The sequence below is a fragment of the Colius striatus genome, chromosome 2 (genome assembly GCF_028858725.1).
Source record: "Colius striatus isolate bColStr4 chromosome 2, bColStr4.1.hap1, whole genome shotgun sequence".
NCBI classification, from domain to species: Eukaryota; Metazoa; Chordata; class Aves; order Coliiformes; family Coliidae; genus Colius; species Colius striatus.
The window spans coordinates 86,613,345-86,635,612 of record NC_084760.1 but is presented as its reverse complement, the minus strand read 5'-3'; the positions used below and the strand labels follow the sequence as shown (position 1 = coordinate 86,635,612).

At 41.9% G+C, this 22,268-nt stretch overlaps 1 protein-coding gene across 6 annotated transcripts in view; it reads right to left on the bottom strand.

Moving 5' to 3' along the window:
* The window catches only part of TRERF1 (transcriptional regulating factor 1), a 107,116-nt gene that overhangs the window by 71,371 nt on the left and 13,477 nt on the right, over nucleotides 1-22,268 (bottom strand). For all 6 annotated transcript variants that reach the window (XM_061991362.1, XM_061991363.1, XM_061991361.1 and 3 more), the window contains one exon: nucleotides 2,518-2,573. The gene's annotated coding sequence lies outside the window, so the exon portion shown is untranslated. The remainder of the gene's footprint in view (nucleotides 1-2,517; nucleotides 2,574-22,268) is intronic.

Sequence of the window (22,268 nt, the reverse complement as noted above, 5' to 3'; positions counted from 1 at the left end):
AAGGCAGGACCTAAGGGCACATTTGGCACAGGATTCAGATGTCTGTTTGGAAGGATGGAAATCCAAATGTAAGTGGGGAAGACGCCATGCAGAAAGGGAGTTGAAGGTTAAAAAAATAAGACTGATGCTGTAGTAATAACTGATAATTAAAAGACTGAGGGACACCTCAGAACTGCAGCCTTAGGAAGAAGCATGACCAAGATAGACAGTTCTTGCAATAGAGGAGGATTAGGAGTGGGAGTCCAGTGGTGTTTCTCCAGCCCAGGCTGCTGGGGGACGAACTACCTTCTCAGAGGAGGAAGAATGAGATACACACATTCGTGGCTCAGGATTAATTTCAGCCCTAAAACAGTAATCACACAAATCAAGGACAGAAAATTTTATTCAGGAGGCAAACCACAAGAGCCAGTGGAAAGCATAATCTCTTCCTCACAGAATCTCATTTTAAAGTCGGTCTTGCCATTTGCTAGGGATCTGGTGCATGATTTCTACATGCCTGGGGCTGGCAATAAAGCCGTGGCAAGAGGAGGTGTCATGGCCTCAAGCTGCAGAACTTGCTTGAGACAGAGCCTCCTTGGTGGTTGTTTAATGAGGAAAGGGAAGAGCAAGCGAGCTCTGGGAGAGACAGTAGTGCCACAAGAGCTGCCCAAGTTACAGTACACAGATTTAGCAACATCCACTTCATAGAACAGTACTTAAAATTTAACAATATAGCATACACACACTATATAATATACATACAATATATGAAGAGTAGCACCTTAGGAAAACACTACCAGCTCAACCAGCACGACTAAAGTGCTGTCCCACATGCATGCCAAAGGAGTCCTCAGTATTGCACTGACACTGGACAACTGAGTCAGCTGAACCTCCTAGAACAAAGCACCCTGAACACAAACATTTCTGCCTATCCCATCTGGCCACACTGCTCTTTGACACAAGTGTACGCAGGCCAGTGGCAATGCCACAGTGGGCACCACACAGCCTCTGGCCACAGCAATGCTGGTCAATGACAGGTGTGGGACTGGGATGGCAGTTGAGCTGGGAGAAGTGCCTGCCCAGGTCAGGTTGAACACGCTCTAAGAAGTCCTGAAAGCAATTTTAATTACCCACTCTTGAAGCATAGGTAGACCGGTTGGAACACGTGCAGGTGAAGAAGCTCGTTTACATAATAAATGAGGTATGCATGCAAGGTTCTTTGTGTTATAGGGCTGCAGACTTGGAGACCTCTCACCTGAAGAGCTGTATTGTATCAGCTACACACATACAAGACCACCTTTGGGTAAAGAGTAAGCCATTACATACAATACTCATAACACAATTTAGAGGCATGAAAGAAAGTAGTTTGAATGGACAAAATGCCTAACACTTGGAAGAAAACCTAAGCAGAAAGCGAGTCTTTGATTCTTGCATACCCCACATAGTGCTGAAAACCATTCAGAGTCTTTCTGGCTTAAGCAGCCATTCTCCCAAGGGCAACTCTACCTAGCAAACAAAACTTACATGGAGGAAAAAATACACACAAAAAACCACCATGTGTGTCTACAAGAGGTAAGTCTCTGAATCCAAGGAAAAAGTCATTTGTCCTGGTTCTCACACAGTGACATCATACATTTAGCCATTTCCACTACATTTTCTAGCCAAGAGACAAAAAGAACAATAGGGATTTTTGAGACCTGTAAATGGCCCAGAGCTCAGAAAGACAAAAAAAATAAATCAAAACACGTAAGTGATAGAGCTGGATAGTTGCAGTGTGGATCATAGGCTGACACGTGACAGTCCCTATAGAATACTACTACTGTGTTTGGCTGTTTGAATACAGTTATTCCAATACCTAAGAGTTTCAAAGACATCTCCTCTTTTTTGCCAGTAGCAGCCTCTGAACCAGAAACCAAAAGTAAAAAAACTATCTAAACTCTGCCTCTTAAAAACATTGCTATTAAAATAAATAAATCAATAAAAAGTCAACAAACCTATGGCTTCTTTCAGCACACTAGTGACAGCAAATACTTGTTTCGAACACGAAACTACAAGTTTTCTACTCATATACCTTCTGTCCTAATAAAAATAGTCCGAATTTGAACATACTGCATCAGGAAAACCAAGTTTTAAAGTGTAGAATTTAAAATGACTCAAAGATCTTTTCACCATTCAAATGTCCATGGGGGTGGGAGCAGTATCTCAGAACTGAACAAAAAACTCTTCAAGCTCATCTGTTACTTTACAGAAAGCTCTAAAATAGTAGGGTAAGTATGACCTCTCTTGCTAACCTCATGCCTGGAAAAGCATATGTTTTTGTGTTCTGGACTTTGTATATCAGTTCACCGTGAGAAAAGACTGGGATAGAAGCTGTACAGAACAGAGATGATATAGAGATCAGAGGCAGATGTAACTCAAAAATAAATCTCAATTATTTGCAGGGCTCTGCCAGGGAAAGAAACAGTTGTCTCCAACCTGAACAACAAACTAGTGAGACTGTTTTGTGTAGGAACATGTTTATCTTACCCTCCCTCTTACCTTATCAGACACATCTCCTCGTCCTATTCAGAATCCAGCAAGTCATAAAATTCCATCTAGAACAAAAGGAAATGTCCATTAATACTTCCTGATAACCTTACAACAAAAGGCTAAAAAGCAGTTCAAGAAAAAAAGTTAAGCTTTTGCTGCCATTTCAATATAATCTACACCCCAGGCAAGTCACCCTCCTGTCTGCAGCATTCTGAGAAAACTGGATATAAAGGTACTAAAGATGTTGGAACATGTTCTGTAAGAAACATGCTCTTCCTCCTTCAGCAAGGATAATAGAGGTGACCAAAGAGCACACGTTGCCCCGCCGAGTCATAAATAAGTCTGCAGCATCCTCTCATTAGATTAAATGAGCATCAAATTACATAATATGAATGGCTGTAAAATGAGACCACTGGTAACGGCTAGAAATAACCACCGCAGTGTTATACATCGCGAAGACAATTTTCCATGAGTGTATCAAACCTGGATATGCAGCATCTTTTATCTCGAGGCCAAGAAACTGTCAGCACACAGCCTCTCTTAAATACGGTAAAGCATGCAAGAAATAGATGGAACACAGCTCTCATGCATGAGTTTAAATGATGTCTACCCTGAAAAAGTACATTTAATTTCTTAACACCTTTACAAAACAACTTTTCAATGCAATAAATATTATAATGTATCTTATAATGTATGTAAACATCAGAGAGTCTGGCATACCCGGGATCAGAAAAGAGTAATGTATACATAACCAACAAAACTGCAGCCTTGGAATTGTCAATAAAATTTACAGTCACAATAGACTTGGGTTCAAACAAACACTTTTCCATTACACTATTAAGAAAATGAGACGTGACCTGCAATCCATGAGTCACTGGAGCAGAAGAGAGACCTCCCATCTGTCAAATTTTAAAAGTCTAAGAGTCTTCCTAGAGAAATGTGAATCAAGGATCTAAAAAACCAAACAAACCAACCCCTCCAAATACTTGTTTAGCCTTTTCAGCATCCTGCCCACAAGCCCTAGAAGGCTGTTCGTCCACTGCCAAGCTGGAAAAGGCCAGAAATGTCCAAGAGTGAAACGACACACCATATTAGAGAATACCATTTAAAAAAAAAAAAAAAACAACAAATGAAACAACACTTTAATTTTGCAGGGGGAGATACAGCAGACATGCAAGAATTTGAAGCAAACAGATTTTATGTTTGCTTACTTTTCCTGTAGTGATGCTACTAAGAGTATCCCTGTGCTAGCCAGAGTCCAAACTGCCTGCTCTGAGATGCTTCTCTTTTCCCCCTTTATTTAAGTGTACATTAGTGTACACTTTAATATGTGCTAAAAATAAACCTCTCATCCATTGAATACCATTTTCTTATCTTCTACTAATTTATTTTTTTGCATTACTAGAATAATATGGCAACATACTTCCACCACTACAAGGATTTTTTAAAATTCATTTTTATTCTCCTACAAAGAAATCTTCTACCCATGTGGCAAAGATATGAACAAAAGAGAGTCACTGACCAAGAGCCCACTCAAGTATCCCAATATCCCTACCCTACTATTCCCCTGCCAACCCAGTAAAATTCCTCTGAGCACAACCTCTTCCTGGCTATTTTCAGAGAAACTGCAGCAATCATACAAGAACAATGGGGAAGTTTGTTTTACTCAAAGAGTAAATGTTTTGCAGTTTCCAATGTAAATATTTTAAATAATGGATTTTTTTTTAACTCTCTACTGCCTTACTTGCATTCACACAGAGCTATCACGACAGAAGCAGCACTCAACTTCTACAACAGAGAGGACAAAAGAAATACAACATTTAAAAAAAGACACATTGCCTTCAGAAAAAGCATCTTTGTAAGCAAATCAAAACTCACTGGGCATTTACTGGAAGAGATCTGGGCTGAAAAAGAAAAACGAGACCGATCATTTCCTGTGTCCGGCTGAGGACTCACATTAGCTCTCATCGAGATAGTGGGTCTGTCTTAATAGCCAGCTTGTTTTGGAAACAGATTAGGTTGTGGCTTTCTACAACTTTACGCCCAACGACGAGGCTACAAGCAAAAAGCAATGACAATCTCTTTGCCTCAGCTGTCTACATGGTGGCTCCTAACCACTCCATCACTCTGCATCCATCCACTTCACAGAAATGCTCAAATCTCCTCTTTAATGATCCATAAATTGTGGACTGTGTCAGCAGGATGGGACTCAGACTCACCCTTTCTGGGCAGGACTGCTTTGGTACTACAGAAGGTACCTGAACAGAGCTACCAAGCTATCTTACACATGCTTCTCTGGTGGTTTCTGAATCCAGCAGCCTAGGTGAAGGCTGCTTTTCCATTTCGAACAGTGTCTCTCCCTGCAGAAATCATCTCCCTTCTCTGCCCCCAGATACAGGGATAGAGTTTGGATGCGGTATCAGCAGATGGCTGGCATTCAAGATCTTTTTTAATTTTCTTTTTTTTCAAATGAAGTAGGACACAGATGGTGCTGTTCCTGCTTTCCCAAAGCCTGACTGGAGCATGAACGTAGACCTGTCTCAGCTAGGAAGCTCAACTCCGTAGTATGTTTCTGAAGAACTGCAGAAACCTACTGCACAGACCAGTTTAGCCTGAACCAGTCTCACACGTGGCAGTATTTCCCTTCCCCTGCTTTTATCTGAATGGGAGGTTTTGTTCCTGTTGTACAGACCTCACCACACTTCACACCTGTTAGCAACATCCTTTCAGGAGTTCAACAAGCAACTCTGTAGAAATTTCTTGCCGCAGTTAGCAATACATGTGTCCCCTTGGGTAAAATTTTCATCATGTATTTCCAAAAATACTACATTTGCATTTTTCCCCTGTCTGGTGCAAGACATTGACTGTGTGCTCATAAGACTTCCCAGATTCTATGATTCTCACAACCACACCAGAAGTTTTGTCACCTCCAGGCCACTTTGGGAGTGGCACTTGGCTCATCAAATCCTGCTAAGCAATGGGCAGTACTGGAAAGGATTGAGAAGAGGTCCACTGCCCCCTTCATACAGGGGCACCTAAATGAAGAAGAAACAAGACCTCCCAACTGCAAACCTTCTACAGTCCAAAAGGAGTAAATACCAACTATCAACCAGTTCCCATTAGGATAGGGGACAGTTAGGAGAAAGAATGCCTGGTTATTGAGAAAGATCCTCCAATTTGGTAGCAATCTGGTAGCACCGGGAGACTTTGAGGAAAACTAAGTGATTGCTGTTTCTGCACAGGCAGCCTAGGGCTGCTGCTTGCACAGAAGGAAGAAGACGTAAGCAGATACATCAAACCTTCAACACTGAGCACCCACCTCAGTACCTGTCTCCTGTAAAGGGCAAACGGATACCAAAGAGCAACGCCAGCTAAGAGCTCCCCTTGTGGCAGGGTGATTTGGAAATGTGTTTGCAAGACCATTCCTGTCCCTCCCAATGCCACAATGGGAAACTAAATCTTCTGATCCTGCATCTTAGTGTTAGCAACTGCTGCTAACATGCACATGCACATGCAATATCAGCTTTGGTATCCCCATCAGTAAAGACTTTTTTTTTTAGAAAAACAAACAAATTAACCCATTTGTTTCCCCGAATTTCCCATCAGATTTCCTCACTACAGACCCAACATTAAAACACAGAGTAAGTATAAAAGTAATAAGTACCTCTGCTCAAAACAGAGCTATTGCAAAATAAAACTCCTATTGCTTTCCATGAAGACCCAAGTGAGTAGGCAGACTTTGCATTAAGCCCTCAATGCACATGGAAAAGGAGATCTCTTAGCAAGTGAGTGACCTGAGGTTTATACCAGTCTTTCCATATTCCTCTCTGACCTCTTCTAGAGAGCCACTGAACTTGGTCTTTTTCATGTGCCTATTCAATCAGCAACATGAAACTTGCACAACGTTACTTGTGTTCCTGTGGTCTTCTCATCAGACCAATAAGTAGAAATGCTCCCCAAAGGAATGGCACATTTGTAAGTCTCTCATGCCCACAGGATAGAAAAGAGAGCTAGGAGAGAACAGATGAATGTTAATCTCTCCTCTTTGCCTCCAGCAGCAGTCTGTACTCTCCCACGCAGAGAAATGGGAGGCTGTACAAATTGTGGAGGCCAAACTGTCTGGAAAAATGTCAAGAGAGAATTGACAGCAAATTACCTTCTCTGTCGATTCTCTTACCATAAGGAAAGTGAAAGTCAAGTCACTGAGTTGCTGATGGAAGATGAGACCACAGGGTCTTTAAGGGGCTGCTTTTATGCAAACCACAGAGCTGGCTTACTTAGGGCTGTGTCAGTTCAACGCATTCGCTACCTAAAATATTCTGCTCACACATTGCTTGCACTGTATAACTTCTTACAGGAATGACTTTTATTGGCATGTTGCAGGTTTTTTGTCTGATCATAAGAACATACAAAAAGGACCCAAGACCACGCAATTACAGATATTAATTCACACAGAACTTCTCCCTAGTCCACAGGACTCCAAGCACCTCATTCCTAACCATGAATAGGTATCCAAAAAAATATATGAAATACTGAACTTGAAGCAGTTTCCACCACATTCTCTTCAACTGATTTGTGTCTCAAAGGTGTCCGTCAGCATGCAGTACTGTACATGCGCCAAAAGAGAGCATGGAGGAGAAGCTCTAAGCAGGAAACAGAAGCTCATCTTAGATTAGCACAGCTCACTCAAGTGTAGTGCTATGCTCAGATTTGGTTTTGATTTGCAAACCTTGCTGCTATTGGCTACAATGTTTGAAGTCTTGTTTAAAAAACCCAGAAAGCTAAAAGAAACACACAAATTAAGTTGCCCTGGCAGCAGTCAGTACCTTTGAAACCTATATAAGATGTCTCTTTCTCAGTCCCTCTTCTACAGCATCTTGCTTCTTGCTTTCCCATCTCTCATTCCAGCTGAAAGCATCGGCTACGATAGGCACCTCCCAGCTCTCCAGCATGTCATGTGCAAAAACATGCATCAGAGGAGCAAAAAGAGTCTCCCCTCTGCTGCAGGGTCCTGAGGCAACATCAGCCACCTCTGATCTTGAGAGTCCTGCCCCACCACTCCAAATCTCTACTACAAGAGTACTTTGCCACCTGTAGAGATGTCTTACAAATAAGTAGAGTCCAACACCAACTTTGCCCCAAGGAAACTTTAAGTGGCACCTCAGTGGGCTCGTGGCAGCTTGCATCATTATTCCAAAGTTAACAGATGTGGAGTCACCACATTGCCTGAAGACAGCAGATCCTACCCTGAAACGCACACACCAGCAACTGCAGCCGTGGTTTTGATTACACTAATAGCGACACAGTAGGAACCACTCCGAAAGAGATCACTTGCTTACCCCAACTCATGATAAATCACAGTAGCAGAGACATATTGCAACCAGTAACTTGATCAAGGGCAAGATGAAAGTTTTTCTCTGGCTAATGTATAGATGAAATCTGAGAATTAAAGGAAAAATTTAAATGAAGAGTGAGAGAGGAAAAAAATCTCAGTATTTAACATTAGAATTTATTAATATTTCGGCTTCAACTGTGGTTAAACAGACAAGAATTTCTCTGCCTGTGCACATTTTTAACACTGTTTACACATTAAGTCCAAAAGGATGTCCTCATTTTATAAATAATTTGATCTCATGACTACATCAGAAAAAAGTGCAACTTGAAGCTATATACAGAGGCAAAACACTTGTCTACTGACATCTAAACAGGGAGTGGGGGCAAAGACTAAGCATCAGCATCACTAAAACTCAGCAAATGGTCTAGAGTTGAAGCTAAGCACATAAGAGTGCACATTCAAGACAAATCATTATAAGTATTCAAGAAAAGATTTTCTTAAATGTAAACACTCTGTTACTCACACCTGACCACATAAGCCATCCAGCAATGCCTTACTCCTCTGATGTGGTAGGCATAACACATCAGCACGAATGTTTGTGGAGCCACAGGTCCAGGGAACACAGATAGCATCAGCAGAAGAAGAGATTTCTATCTCCCTGGAAAAAGCTGGAAAGGCTCCCAAAAGACTTACCAGCTGAGCTCAAACCCTACATTTTTGTTTTTGTCACATGCTCATGTATGTGTGCATATATGGCTGTAGTTACAAGTAGAAATAATTTGCTTAAGGTCAATCACTTTGCATGCCAGGACAGCGGGGGAAAAGAAACCCTGTGCACAAGAAACTCATTACCCTATAAAGAAACATTATTTCCAGCTAAAATTTGTGTCTCAGTTTAGCCAAATGCACAAGCTTAGTTTGTTTCCAGTTTTGTTACTCAACTGAGAACTTGTGAACAGCAAAATAACAATACCAAAGCAGTCTCAAAAGACAGTGAAAGAGGTACCTGGTATCCAAAATTTGGGTTAGCCTTCCTAAATGGAGCAAATTATTGGGTATTTTTTATGTTCCCTATTGTCTGTTTGCTGCAAGCCTTAAGGCCAGGTAGCACTGAATACATTCCACGAGAGCATGTTTTGAGTTTAAAGGAGAAGCAATCAAGAGGTCTGTATGCAGAAAAAAGGAATGGAATAGCTTTTCAAAAACAAAACAACAAATCACAAGCAAATATATGTAATTTTGGTATAGCTAAATTTGTCTAGTTACTCATAGTGTATATACAGTATCTGATACCCATTATCAGTAAGGAATCTCTGACAATAAAGTAGAGGTCTGTGATTTTAAGAAGACCCACATTTCTGACCCAGAGGAGCAATGAGGACTGCAAGCATTTAACTTGAAATCATTGACCACATGTGGTAAGAAAAGCTTGCCAGGATGTGATCCTTAATTATGACTTCATCCCACACAGCTCCCTTGAAAAAGGATCAGCTGAAAGATCTTGCCCAAAGCAGCTCCTACAGAGCACAGCCCAACCAAAGAAGAGACCAGAGTGCCAAAAATAACAATAAAAAAAAAGTTTTCCCCTCAAATAATGAGGTATCCCTTATAATTCAGCCCTATAAAACTGGATTTGTCAAGTTCTAAATTGGGTTGCAGCAATATTTCATTACAGTATAAATCTTCCTTACACCCTAGTAAAGATGCCTAATAATTTAATGTGCTGTAGTTTTTTTTAATCTGAAACTCATCAAAAATTGCCTGCAATAGGCATCTTTTACAGTTGGTTTTCCATAGAAGCAGAGGTTCCAAAAGTAACTGGTTCACCTTCTTTGCACGGAAAAAAGTTTGCCAAGTGCATTGACATGTAGACTAAGAAATGCTGCAATTATCTCTCTTGGGTTTCTCAGATAGGTCAGTGCACATCCCACGAAGGCTTCTATATTATCCCATGATATCCACTGAGCATCATTTTTTTTCTGAAAGCAGAGGAACCTTTTGAAAAGAATTACACCAAAAAGTAAAAATTTCAGAAGAAAAAAGTGAGATTCCATAGCCAGAACTTTTTAAACTTTTTTAATTTTATTAAAAGTTAGACAGCCCTCTTTTTTTTGCTGGACTGGATTACTGCACAAAATGCTGAACTACAACTGTCTCATATACTATTACTTCAGTGGATAAGATGCAGAGACTTCAAATGAGAAGAAATAACAGAAAGGAAAAGATATTTAAACACATAAGGGGGCAGATACTGCCAGTACTTGTTATTATTAAAATTAGTGATTTCCAATTCCCTCTCAACTAATCAGGCCTGTAATAAAATAAACACCATTTCAAAGCAGTTACCATGTCTGTATAAGAATATGACCACATCAATCTCCATGTAACATTTACATTTTTCTTCATTTAATAGATATGATGGAAACAGCTACATAAATTTAAGACTGCTCAAAGGCTGAAAAAACAGTGATGTCATTATTTTCCTGCTGCTTCTGAGAAGTAAGCACAGTTTACATCCTCACTTCCTGCTGTCTCGCTTTACTTTTCTTAACCCAAGAAACACAGGACTGGCACCTCAGTTGAGACAAGTCTATTTTATATGTCACCAAACTTCTTTTAATAGCAATTCGATAAAACCTGCACTCCCAGGAGTTAAAAAGGTGAACTGCCCTCTTATTTGCTATGTCTCTATTAGCACACATGCTATTTTGTTCTTTACCCTGCTCAGCAAAAGGTCCCCAGCAGTGTATTGAGAAACAAATTTGTGATCCCAATTCTGCAAAACCCCACTAGAAGGCTGTAGCAGCACCAGAAAGCAACTAAATCGAGCATGTGGCAATTAAGACTTGTTTGACTAGTCTGCTTATCACATGATTGTACTCCCTGGAGTGGAGTCTTGATACAGGCTTAAGTCAAGATAGCAAGCAGTCACAACCATTTCACAGCTTGCTGTCAGATCTTTGAGACAATTTTAAAGAAGGAAGAAAAAAAAAGTGGGTTTTGTTACGGCTTTTTTTTTAAACTTGAAATACTTTACACTGGGGCAAGGCTTTAACAAAAACGTTATTTTAGCTGACTCATTTTTTCCTGAGAATAATGATATCAACCAATTCCTAAAAAGCCAGGCAAGCTAAAAGCAGCTCCCTGCAAAAAAAAAAAAAAAAAGATGAATTTGTACCATTCAAGAATGTTTTTAGACTAACATACAGCTAACCTTGTTGCTTCTCTCTTGGTTCACAGACTGAAACAATGGTAACTTTACTTTCCCCTTTACTTCATTTACCAACCGCTAAACTACTGAGCTCCAGACTTCCCTCAGGGGTGCTCAGGCTGGTGTGGCCAGAGGAGAGCAGTCTGTCTGCAGGGCTTAAGCTCCAGAGAGGCTGTGGAGGGGGTGTTTGTGTTTCGCTTTTTTTGAAGTCAAACACTGGGACCTGTAGCAGGAAACTCCTTAGTTCACCATTTTTCCTACCATTGCTAGGAAATAATATCTCTGAATATTTTTTTTTATTAAAAAAATAACAAAACAAACCAACCAAGAACCCAGTTATTTTAGATTAATGACCATTCAGTTTCCTCACAGCTTTTAAGAACTGGGCTGGCTTTTCCAGCTGAGGAGGAAGTGAGGCCAGACTGCAAGGCATTGGGCTGATGCCGATCTACAGAAACTCCATGAAGCTCAGTAAAATTATTCTGCATTTATTTATAGCTCCACAGTAAATGCAAAATCTGGTAAAAAATGTTTTTCAGTTCTTGAGACTGTAGTAACCTTATAAATGTAATTATAGCAGATTTCTGGCTTTTTAATTTCTCAGATAAAGGAGGGATCTGTCTTAATTCCTGTCTAAGCTACTTCCCCAGATATCTCAGTTTATTCATTGCATCTTTTATAGCTAAAGCTTAGTTTTGTTGTTCTATTCTGTGCTTGGTATTTTACATCTGCAGTTGTATATATACACAAAATGCATATTAGAATTTGCTTTCAAACAAGTGGCATATAATAAATGTAAGGGATACAAATATCTGACCCTACATTACCAAATCACCAATATTTCATGCAGAGATTTTTATTCAGTTAGCATCCTTTATCGAACACATATATATATATATATGAAAGAAAAAAACATACAAATACAAGAACACACAAAATCTTCTCACTGAAGCAGTATTTACTTTTTGGAAAAAGTTGCCATTTTCATTAACTGACACATTTTTATAGCTAGGAAAACAGTGCATAATCAGCTAAGCTCACATGCTTCACATCTATTAGTTAAAATATTTCTTCACGGAAGTTTAATCAGAGTTACGTCTAACACACACAGTCACTTAAGTAGTGCTGTCCACAAAGTATTACCAATAAAAATATTTGTACAAACAGCAGAGGAAAGACGTGGATATGTTTATTACACAGGTGGATCATCTTGCCAATCAGACTTAGAGCTTTTAAAGCATTAACAGTAAAAAACTTTAACCATTACAACCTTGGTTAGTCCTCATACTTAGCAGTTTGCTTTTACTGCTTCTAGTGTATTTAGTCTTGATTTTGAACTCAAGGTGCACCAATTAAACTCTCAAAATTCTCAACATTCTCTGCTGCTCTTCCTTTCTTTAAATCACAAAACAAACATGCACACAAAAAAAACAAAACCCAAAACTCAACTCATTTCCAACACTCCTTGCTAGAAGTATGCTTTCTAGGTTTTCATACACAAAAGAGGCTGGAACTTGCCCCAGCGGATCCGCAGCCTTGATGACTGCATTTGCAAAATAAAAGCCAGGAAATTAGTCATGGCAGAATAGCATCTCTAGGGGACAGTTTGGGTGGCCACGAGCAAGATGCATGTGGAAGGATGCGTGAGAGAGGAAGATTGATATCTACCACTTCCTCTGCCAAAAAAAAAAAAAAAAAGAAATGAGAAGAGGCAAAAAGAATCCTTCCTCACTGCCGGCTCGACCCCAGGCAAGAGAAGACCAATGCTGGCATTCATGCACAACTCAGGGAAAAGGCAAGACAGATCTGGTGAGACAACTGCTTAAGCCAAAAAACACATGGTTTCATCAGCCTGGTTAAATAGTGATTTCTTGAAGTGTAGGTGAGGGCTGATGTTACCAAAAAAAACCAAAACCAAAAACCAAAAAAAACCCCACAAACCTGGAATGGATTGACCTCAAGAAGAATAGTCCTTTGCAATCAGCAGCAGCTACATAGTACCCATGTAGCTCAGGAAGATCATCAAACATCCATACCCACAAAAAATAGCCTAATACGCAACACTTCCTCCCTATGGCAAAGACAAAAAAGGCTCCCTCCCACCCATAAAGGGAAACATCATGCCCCAAATCACTGCAATAGGAAGAACTTAACAGGTGGAAGAGGTGATTTCTTGAGGACATAGTCCATGCTGCAACCCCAGCACAAAAGACTATACAGTAAAATATAAGCATCCAAACAGACTCACCTTACAGGCAGCCAGAAAAAGACAACTTCTTTGGGATTTCTTCCCAAAGAAATTTTAGAAGCTGAAATAATCAGCAACTACTACTTTGACAAACATGAGCAGCTTTATTTGTGGGATAACCCAGAGCTATATCAGAGCTGTTCAGCTCTAATCCAAAGATTTTATCCACTACACAAAGTACATGCTGGCAGTTTACAGCGACAGCTGAAGCACACCTTGCAAGTCTCCTGTCCTCAAGGAAAGCACCAAAATTGATCCATGCTGAACAACAAAATTACTGCTACCAGCAAAAGGTCAACATTATAGAAAAGGAGATAGGCATCAAGCTTTCCTTCAGAGGCCACTTTGCTTGTCTTAGTACCCTGCCAGACCCATCCAGCTTGCCAACGTGACTATATCTTACAGATGATGGGGTCTTGAGCCTCAGAGGCTGAGGAGGCTCTCTTGCAGCCAATAGGCCCCACATCCTCCACCACGTGTTCCACCAGCAAGAGCAGAGACACTACTAGTGCAGCCATGGAAGGAAAAGGAGGAGTGATAGCAACCCAGGATCTAGCCATGCCTGCTGAAAGATGAAGAGCTGAGCAAAGGAGCATCTCTTACTAAGAACCAGATGTATAGATGCTTGTAGCATACCCTGGGAGCAGTGGCACACCATACCACACAAAGAGCCCAGCAGTCCTAACCTAGTGGAAGTGTTTCGTAAAATCTCACTTTTCCCCATACTTCCACATCACTTACAGGAGATGACGAAGGAATAGAAGGACCTTCTGGGAAACTGAGGGAAAATTGTGCAAAGGCATTTTGATAGTCCCAGATCATATCCACTGCCAAGAGGAGGGGGAGAAATGTAAAGCAGTCATCTGAACCACAGGACATTAAAAGCTTTGTGGATGGCTGCTCTGCCAATGGAGACATAGTCCGGCAGTCACTTCTGTAACAGCTCTGAGAGCTCTGGGATGGCTAGAAAAGAAGACTCTCATTTCTCCTCAAGGGCATCAACCTTCCTATATTATCTCAGGCAACCTTCACACTGCTGCAGCACCCTAACCTAACAAACTCCCTCCAAAGGCCTCAACCTAATGATTTGGCCTACATTACTTCATTTGCCTCTTCCCATACCTTCCATCAACTTCCTCTTCCTATCTTGTGGTATTTTGCATGGGCCTGGGTACAGCAGTATTGTCCAGCGCCACGAGAAAATGTCCAGCTTGATGTGTCCAAGCTCAGGATCAGAGCATCCCAGTAGAGAGGAAATCAAGAAAGGGAGCCAGGAGACCCACTTGGTTAAATAGGGAACTGTTGGGCAAACTCAAGTGGAAGAAGAGAGTCTATAGATCATATAGATCAGAGAATATAGGGAGGCAACTAGGAAAGCTAAAGACTCGGAGTTGTGCCTTGCAAGGGAGATCAAAGACAACAAAAAGAGCTTCTTCAAGTACACTGCAGACAAAACTAACACTAGAGGCAATGTAGGCCCACTGTTGAATGAGGCAGGGGCCCTGGTGACAGAAGATACAGAGAAGGCACAGTTACTGAATGCTTTCTTTGCCTCTGTCTTTACCGCTGGAGACTGTCCTAAGGAGCCTCAGACTCCAGAAGACATCAGGTTAAAGGAGGAGAATTGTTTGGTTGATGAGGACTGGGTTAAGGACCAGTTGAGGAATCTGGATATACATAAATCCATGGGCCCTGATGGGATGCGTCTGCAGGTGCTGAGGGAGCTGGCAGAAGTCATTGCTAAACCACTCTCCAACATCTTCATTAAGTCATGGAGAATGGGAGAGGTGCCTGAGGACTGGAGGAAAGCAAATGTCACTCCAGTCTTCAAAAAGGGCAAGAAGGAGGACCTGGGTACCTACAGATCAGTCAGCCTCCATCCCTGGAAAGGTGATGAAACAACTTATCCTGGATGTTGTCTCCGGGCATTTAAAGGACAAGAGGGTCATTAGGAGCAGTCAACACAGCTTTACCAAAGGGAAGTCATGTTTGACCAACCTGATAACCTTTTATGAAGACGTAACCAGGTGGACAGGTGGTGGTAGTGCAGTGGATGTGGTTTATCTGGATTTCAGTAAAGTATTTGACACCGTCTCCCACAGCATCCTGGCAGCAAAGCTGAGAAAGTGTGGGCTGGATGATCAGGTAGTGAGGTGTATTGTTAACTGGTTGAAGGAAAGAAGGCAGAGAGTTGTGATCAATGGGACAGGGTCTAGTTGGAGGCCTGTATGTAGTGGAGTCCTTCAGGGGTCGGTGCTGGGACTGCTACTGCTCAATCTATTCATTAATGACCTTGATGAGAGAACAGAGGGCACTGTCAGCAGGTTTACTGACCATACTAAATGGGGGCAGCGGCTGACACACCAGAAGGCTGTGCTGCCATTCACCGAGACCTGGACAGGATGGAGAGTTGGGCAGGGAGAAATCTAACGAAATTCAACAAGGGCCAGTGTAGAGTCTTGCATCTGGGAAAGAATAATGCCATGTGTCAGTACAGATTGGGGGATGAACTCTTAGAGAGTAGTGTAGGGGAAAGGGACCTGAGGGTCCTGGTGGGCAGCAGGATGAGCATGAGCCAGCAATGTGCCCTCGTGGCCAGGAAGGCCGATGACATCCTGGGGTGTATTAGAAGGGGGCTGTGGTTAGCAGGTTGAGAGATGTTCTCCTCTCCCTCTACTCTGCCCTCGTCAGACCTCATCTGGAATATTGCATCCAGTTCTGGGCCCCTCACTTCAATAAGGATAGGGAGCTGCTGAAGAGAGTTCAGCGCAAGGCAACAAAGATGATGGAGTGGAGCATCTTTCTTATGATGAAAGGCTGAGGGAGCTGGGGCTCTTTATCTTGGAGAGGAGGAGACTGAGGGGTGACCTCATTAACGTTGACAAATACGTACAGAGTGGGTGTCAGGAGGATGGAGCCAGGCTGTTCTCAGTGATGTCCAATGGTAGGAAAACAGGCAATGGGTACAAGCTGGAGCATAAGAGGTTCCAAAGAAAAATAAGGAAAAGCTTCTTCACTGTAAGGGTGAGGGAGCACTTGAACAGGCTGTCCAGATGGGTTGTGGAGTCTCCTTCACTGGAGACATTCAAAACCCACCTGGATGAGTTCATCTGTGACCTACTCTAGGAGGTACTGCTCTGGCATGGGGGTTGGACTAGATGATCTTTCAGTGTCCCTTCCAATCCTTAAGATTCTGTGATGAGGTAAGGGAGCTCCCTCCCCAGCTAGAGCAACCCTGTGAAGATGAGGGGTCCCAGGCAAGTAGGGGCCCCAGACAGAAAAGCTGAGCTGGGAAGCCAACCTCAGCTGTCAGCAATCCCAATTTGAACAAACCCAATTAACCTACCTGCAACCTCAGTATCTGGTGGGTTGGCCACTTCAGACTGCAAGGGCTTCACAAAGAACTCCACCTTCCTGAAAGATGCTCTTTATTATCCTCATTACTTGCTTGGTTTTTTCAAAAGCAGAGAATCTAATGACAATATCTGCTCAGAACTGTGTAACATAACTAATGTCTTTCCTTTTCACACTGAGAAGCACATTATAGCATATATTTTAGTTGTCTTTGCTTAAAAAAATATTAATTTTTTTCAAGCTTTAATGGCCTCCCTTTGGAATCTCCACTTTCCAAGTACTAGTATGAACTTTCCACAGATTTTTTTTTTTACCACACAGTAATTACACAGGCTAGATTCCTTTGTCTGAAACTTCAGATGTTAATTAACAGTGAAAGGGCCATGTTAATAGTTTTGCGCTTTTTTTAAGCTCACAGGGATCATTACTCCAACTTCATACAGCCAGGAAAGAGGAAAATGTACACAAGCAATGACAGCAAGTAGTAAGTTAGAACTAGATTGTGGATTGGGAAGAAAAGGAAAAAATGATGGATGAATAATGCGTGAATGATGGATTGGGTTAGTTGTATGCAGAGGTATGACTTGGTGACAGGGCATGTATTTACAACATATATAAATGTTTGGCAAATTGGAGTTTGTCGTTTGCCTTCTGTCATGTTCATTTATGTACCATGCTCCTATAGCTCCCACCAAAAGCCATGCTCTCCAACAGTCTGAGCTGTCTCCTGGAGATGGAAAAGCCTGCTTTAGACCCAAATGCAGAGCTCATCACTTTTTTTCTGGGCATTTTTTTAAGTAAATAGAGGACATTTCCACTAGAAACAATTCTCATCATGCCAGGATAAAAGACGATACAACACAAAACTATGCAATGCCATTTGTATTTAAAGCTCAGCAGTTTCAAGATCAATCTTCTTTGGCTATTAAGACAAGACAAAGATGGGAGAAGCAAAGCTCACACTGCTTCTGATATTTGAGAAGTTTAATACAGATACTATCGCATAAACTCTTCAGCACCACATTTATGAGCAGAGGGACACATTTATTTCTTTGGGCAGGAAACATGGAGCAGATGACCATTACACCACTGGTTAAAACTGACATGTCATAGAATAACCCACAGCCACTTGAATTTATAAGTTCCTCTAAGATAAGTAGCATGTTCCAAGCCAGGCAATCCTGATGAATCACATTAGAAGCCTATAGACCTCTCAGAAACAATTAATTTGCTCAGAGTTGCATCTGCTAAGACATACATACACTCACATTTCTGAAGGAAAATAAATTCTGTCTTATTACATCCACGTATTTTCACTTGAGCATAAACCTGTAAGATTATTAACTGTAATAAAACTCTGAAATGAATGCTTTAATGGTGTTTGAGGGCAGCTTCAGACACTCCAAAAAACATATATAAGCTGAATTCTAGTGAACTATATAAAGGCAAGTTTCAACTAGAAAGCTTTACTGTGATTTGTGGTACTTTAAAAGCACTCTTGTAACAATTTTAATAGTTTAAAATATTGGAGCTTAGTCCCAAAGAGATGTAGCTAGCACTAAACTACCATTTTAATGGAATTTTTGCACCCTCTCTCCATAGTCTACTTTATAAATAAACCTCTAGACTTTTTATTGATTTTTTTAACATGATAGATTGAGCCTCTCTGGCAGAGAGGACCAAAGAACAGCACATGAAAAATTACAGGTTCACAGTTTGTGAAAAGAACAACAATAACAAAACTCCCAAGGGAAAACAATTGCAATATAACACATATATGCCTGTGTTCATCGCTTTTCAGATCTGCACTGCGTGTGTATGTATATCTCTCTCAAGACCTCTTTATTAAATTTACTATCAGAAACAATTAAGATAATATCATATACAGTCATGTCATGTGCAGTACATCTTTTTCAGTTACAAAGCATAAACTTGACTTCAGCCTCTAACTTCAGTAGCACTTGATCTGAAGTGGTATTGGATATGCCACCAAAATTATGTCCAAATTTCTGTAGTAGTTTAAGGTCTGGGTTCTGGAGATGTAAAAATACTCAAGAAAGTTTGTTTTATGGTATATATAGCAAAAGCTAGCACAAGTTAATACAGTTTGCCCACCTTACAGGGTCCTATACTAGATAGCTCAACAGGATACTGTCCCACTGACAGAAATTCTGTAGCCAGCTCTGGCCATGTGAACACCACCAAGCGCATTTGTAGTCAAGCTGTGAGATCACTACTCCTCCTGCAACCCAGCTTGGAAACATGCTGCAGAAACATACAGTGTCAGAAGAAAATCTTACTACCCCAGTGCATGGATGCAAGTGTAATGGATTCATAACCCACGCACGTGAAAAAGACACTGTTACTTTTCTTATACAGAGAAGGACCTACTTTGTTCATACAACTTGATTTTCTGTTATCAGCATTTTGCAAAGCTCAAGCAGAATGGCTGATACCACTTTCTTACGTGAGGAAGAACATGAAGAACAACCAAAAAGATAGGAAACACAACAGAATATCAGCAGCAAAACCTAAACATAATAGTACAGTCATACATATTTAACAGTATTTTGTATTTCTCCTATTTGGTTTGTCTCTCCTTACTGCAACGTACTGAAGTTTTTAAATATGGATCTGTTCTCTATATATTATTAGGTGATTGGATTTAAAAGATTCCTTGAACGCATGACTGTGCAATATCATCTGAATTCTTTGCAGGATCTTGCAAACTACTGTGTGCTTAATTTTAGAAACAAGGACAACAAAAACGAAATTCAAAAACCCAACAACGACGTCTGCTATTTCCATATGTGTTCTATATTTTACTAGTTCTTTAGCAGAAATGAAAAAAAAAAAAAATCCAACAAACCTCACACAAAAAGAACATTAGGGGTACTATGTCCTCCATGACACTTTCACATACAAGCTACCTCTGAATCTCCTAGAAATCTGTTACACTCAGCTCTAAGTTCCCCAACTGACACACAGAAGGAATGGCAATTCAAAGAGTAATTTGTGGGCATGTGAAGATAATGTGAAATCAGTGTCAGTGGTACTGGGAGATACTGGGATACTGAGTCACACAAAATATCTCAAAATGATTTTCAGCGGACACAGTTGCAGCATTCCAAGTCCAAAGCAACTACAAGTCTCCCCACATCTTCCTCTCAGCAGCTGTTCTTCACATGATGGAAAGAAATGCAGGATCAAAAATTACTACCACAGTAGTAACTAATGGAAAACTAATACACACGTATGCAATGCAATGGCAACCAGTAATACAACCAGAACAGCTCAGTATGCTTGACAAACATACAGGGATGGTGGGGTCAAACAGTGGAAGAAATTGAACCAGAGGTTTCATGTCACATCTCCCACCAACCCACACCACCTAAGCTGCCAAGCAAGGACACAATGCATGGCTGGTGCACACATCAGAAGGGAAGGTGCTCTTTTCTTGATTCAGACAAACCCAAAATCAGACCTACTGACTCCTTCAGAAAGGTCACACCTTTGCAGTTGAACAGTGGACCAGTACTGCTACCACACATGCTGTTGCTCTGCAAAGAACATGACCTTCAGAAGCCAATGGCTGCAGCCTGACTTTCTGCTAGCACTGAACTCACACAATTCCTTATCCCCATTAAGAGTCTGATTTTTAAATAACACTCTGCCTCAGCTCACAGGCACCTGCTACTGACAACTATCAGAGAACATATGTAATTAAAAAAAATAGCATATGGTTAAACAAATAACTAAAGCAACAAAGTACTCCTCACAAATTCTACAAGGGACAAGGAATTGCAGAATCTTCCAACGGGCCGCCTCCACAGCGTGCACAAGTGCCTACCACTCAAACACACGCACGAGGGCAACAGCAACACATGCTCTCCCAGGGCATCCCTCAGCACTTGCCCTTCCTTCCCCTTCTCCTTGACTGACACAGAAGAGCTGAGACAGAAGAGACATAAAATCCCCAAATCCCAAAGCATGTCAATGGATATCCATAGCTTTTGCATGCCAAGTGACCAACTGAGGTGGTTTAGCCCTGGCTGGGTGCCAGATACCCACCAAGTTGTTACATCACTCCTCCTCCTAAACTGGACAGGGGAGAGAGAAATGTAACGAGAGGTTCATGAGACGAGGGGAGAAATGGTTTGATTTACTGATGAATAATCAGTACAGAGCAGGGAAAACAAGAAATAAAACCAAATCTTAAAACACGTACCCCCATCCCTCCTTCTTCCCAGGGCTCTCCTTCCTTCCCCTCCAGTAGCGCAGGGGATGGAGGATGGGGGTTACAGTCCGTTCATTACAGACAAGACTTTGCTGCTGCTTCTTCTCAGAGGGAGACCTCCTCACACTTCCCACTGCTACACTGTGGGGTCCCTCCCACAGGAGATAATCCTCCACAAACTTTTCCGACGTAGGTCCTTCCCATGGGCCACAGTTCCTCACAAACTGCCCCAGCATGGGGCCTCCCATGGGGGCAGCTCCTCACACCCTGCCCCAACGTGGGTCATCCACCAGGAGAACAGTCCTTCGGGAACAGACTGCTCCAGCCTGAGTCCCTCACAGGATCACAAGTCCTGACAGCAAACCTGCTCTGGCATGGGCTCCTCTCTCCCCACGGGCTCCCAGGTCCTACCAGGAACTTGCTCAAGGGTGGGCTTCCCATCAAGTCACAGCCTCCTTCAGGCATCCACCCGCTCTGGCATGGGGTCCACCACAGGCTGCGAGTGGATCTCTGTTCCCCTGTGGTCCTCCATGGACTGCAGGGGCACAGCTGCCTCACCATGGGCTGCACCACAGGTACAGGGGAATTTTTCATCCAGTGCCTGGGCACCTCCTCCCATTGGTATGTGCCGAGATGTTGATCTCACTTTCTCACTCCCTTCTGATGCTGCAGTTTAGCATCTGTGCAGCAACTTCTTCCCCTTCCCAAGTATGTTATCCACAGAGGTGTTACCTCAATCTCTAATTGGCCAGGCCTTGGTCACGAGCAGGTCCATTTCAGAGCCAATGGGCACTGGCCCTATCAGCTACAGTGGAAGCTTCTAGTAGCTCTTTGTTTAAAGAAGCCACCCCTGTAGCCCCCTCCCCACTGCCAAAACCTGGCCCAGACAAAACCACTACACTGATGCAATGCTGTTCCTGCAGGCCCTCCTGCTGAAGACACCTCCTCCTAGGGGGAGCAGGGCCAATGAGAGACAGTAGAGAAAAAAAATCTCTCCACATCCACTGAAGTGGCAGGTGTGTTTGTTTCATTGTAATTTTTTAAGTAATTGGGATCTGTCCCTTCCTCCACTGCCTCAGACCTCCCAAAATAGTCAAGTTAAATGAAAACATAATGTATAAAGTCATATAAAACATTACTCTTCCCTGTGAGGGTGGTGATGAGGCACCAGAACAGGTTGCCCAGAGAGACTGTGGATGTCCCGTCGCTGGAAACATTCAAGGGCAGGGTGGATGGGGCTTTAAACAACATGGTCTAGTGGAAGGTGTCCCTGCCTATGGCAGAAGAATTGGAACTAAATGATCTTGGTTAAACAATGACAAATGCAGAGTCCTGCATCTGGGAAGGAACAACCTCATGCACCAGTTCAGGCTAG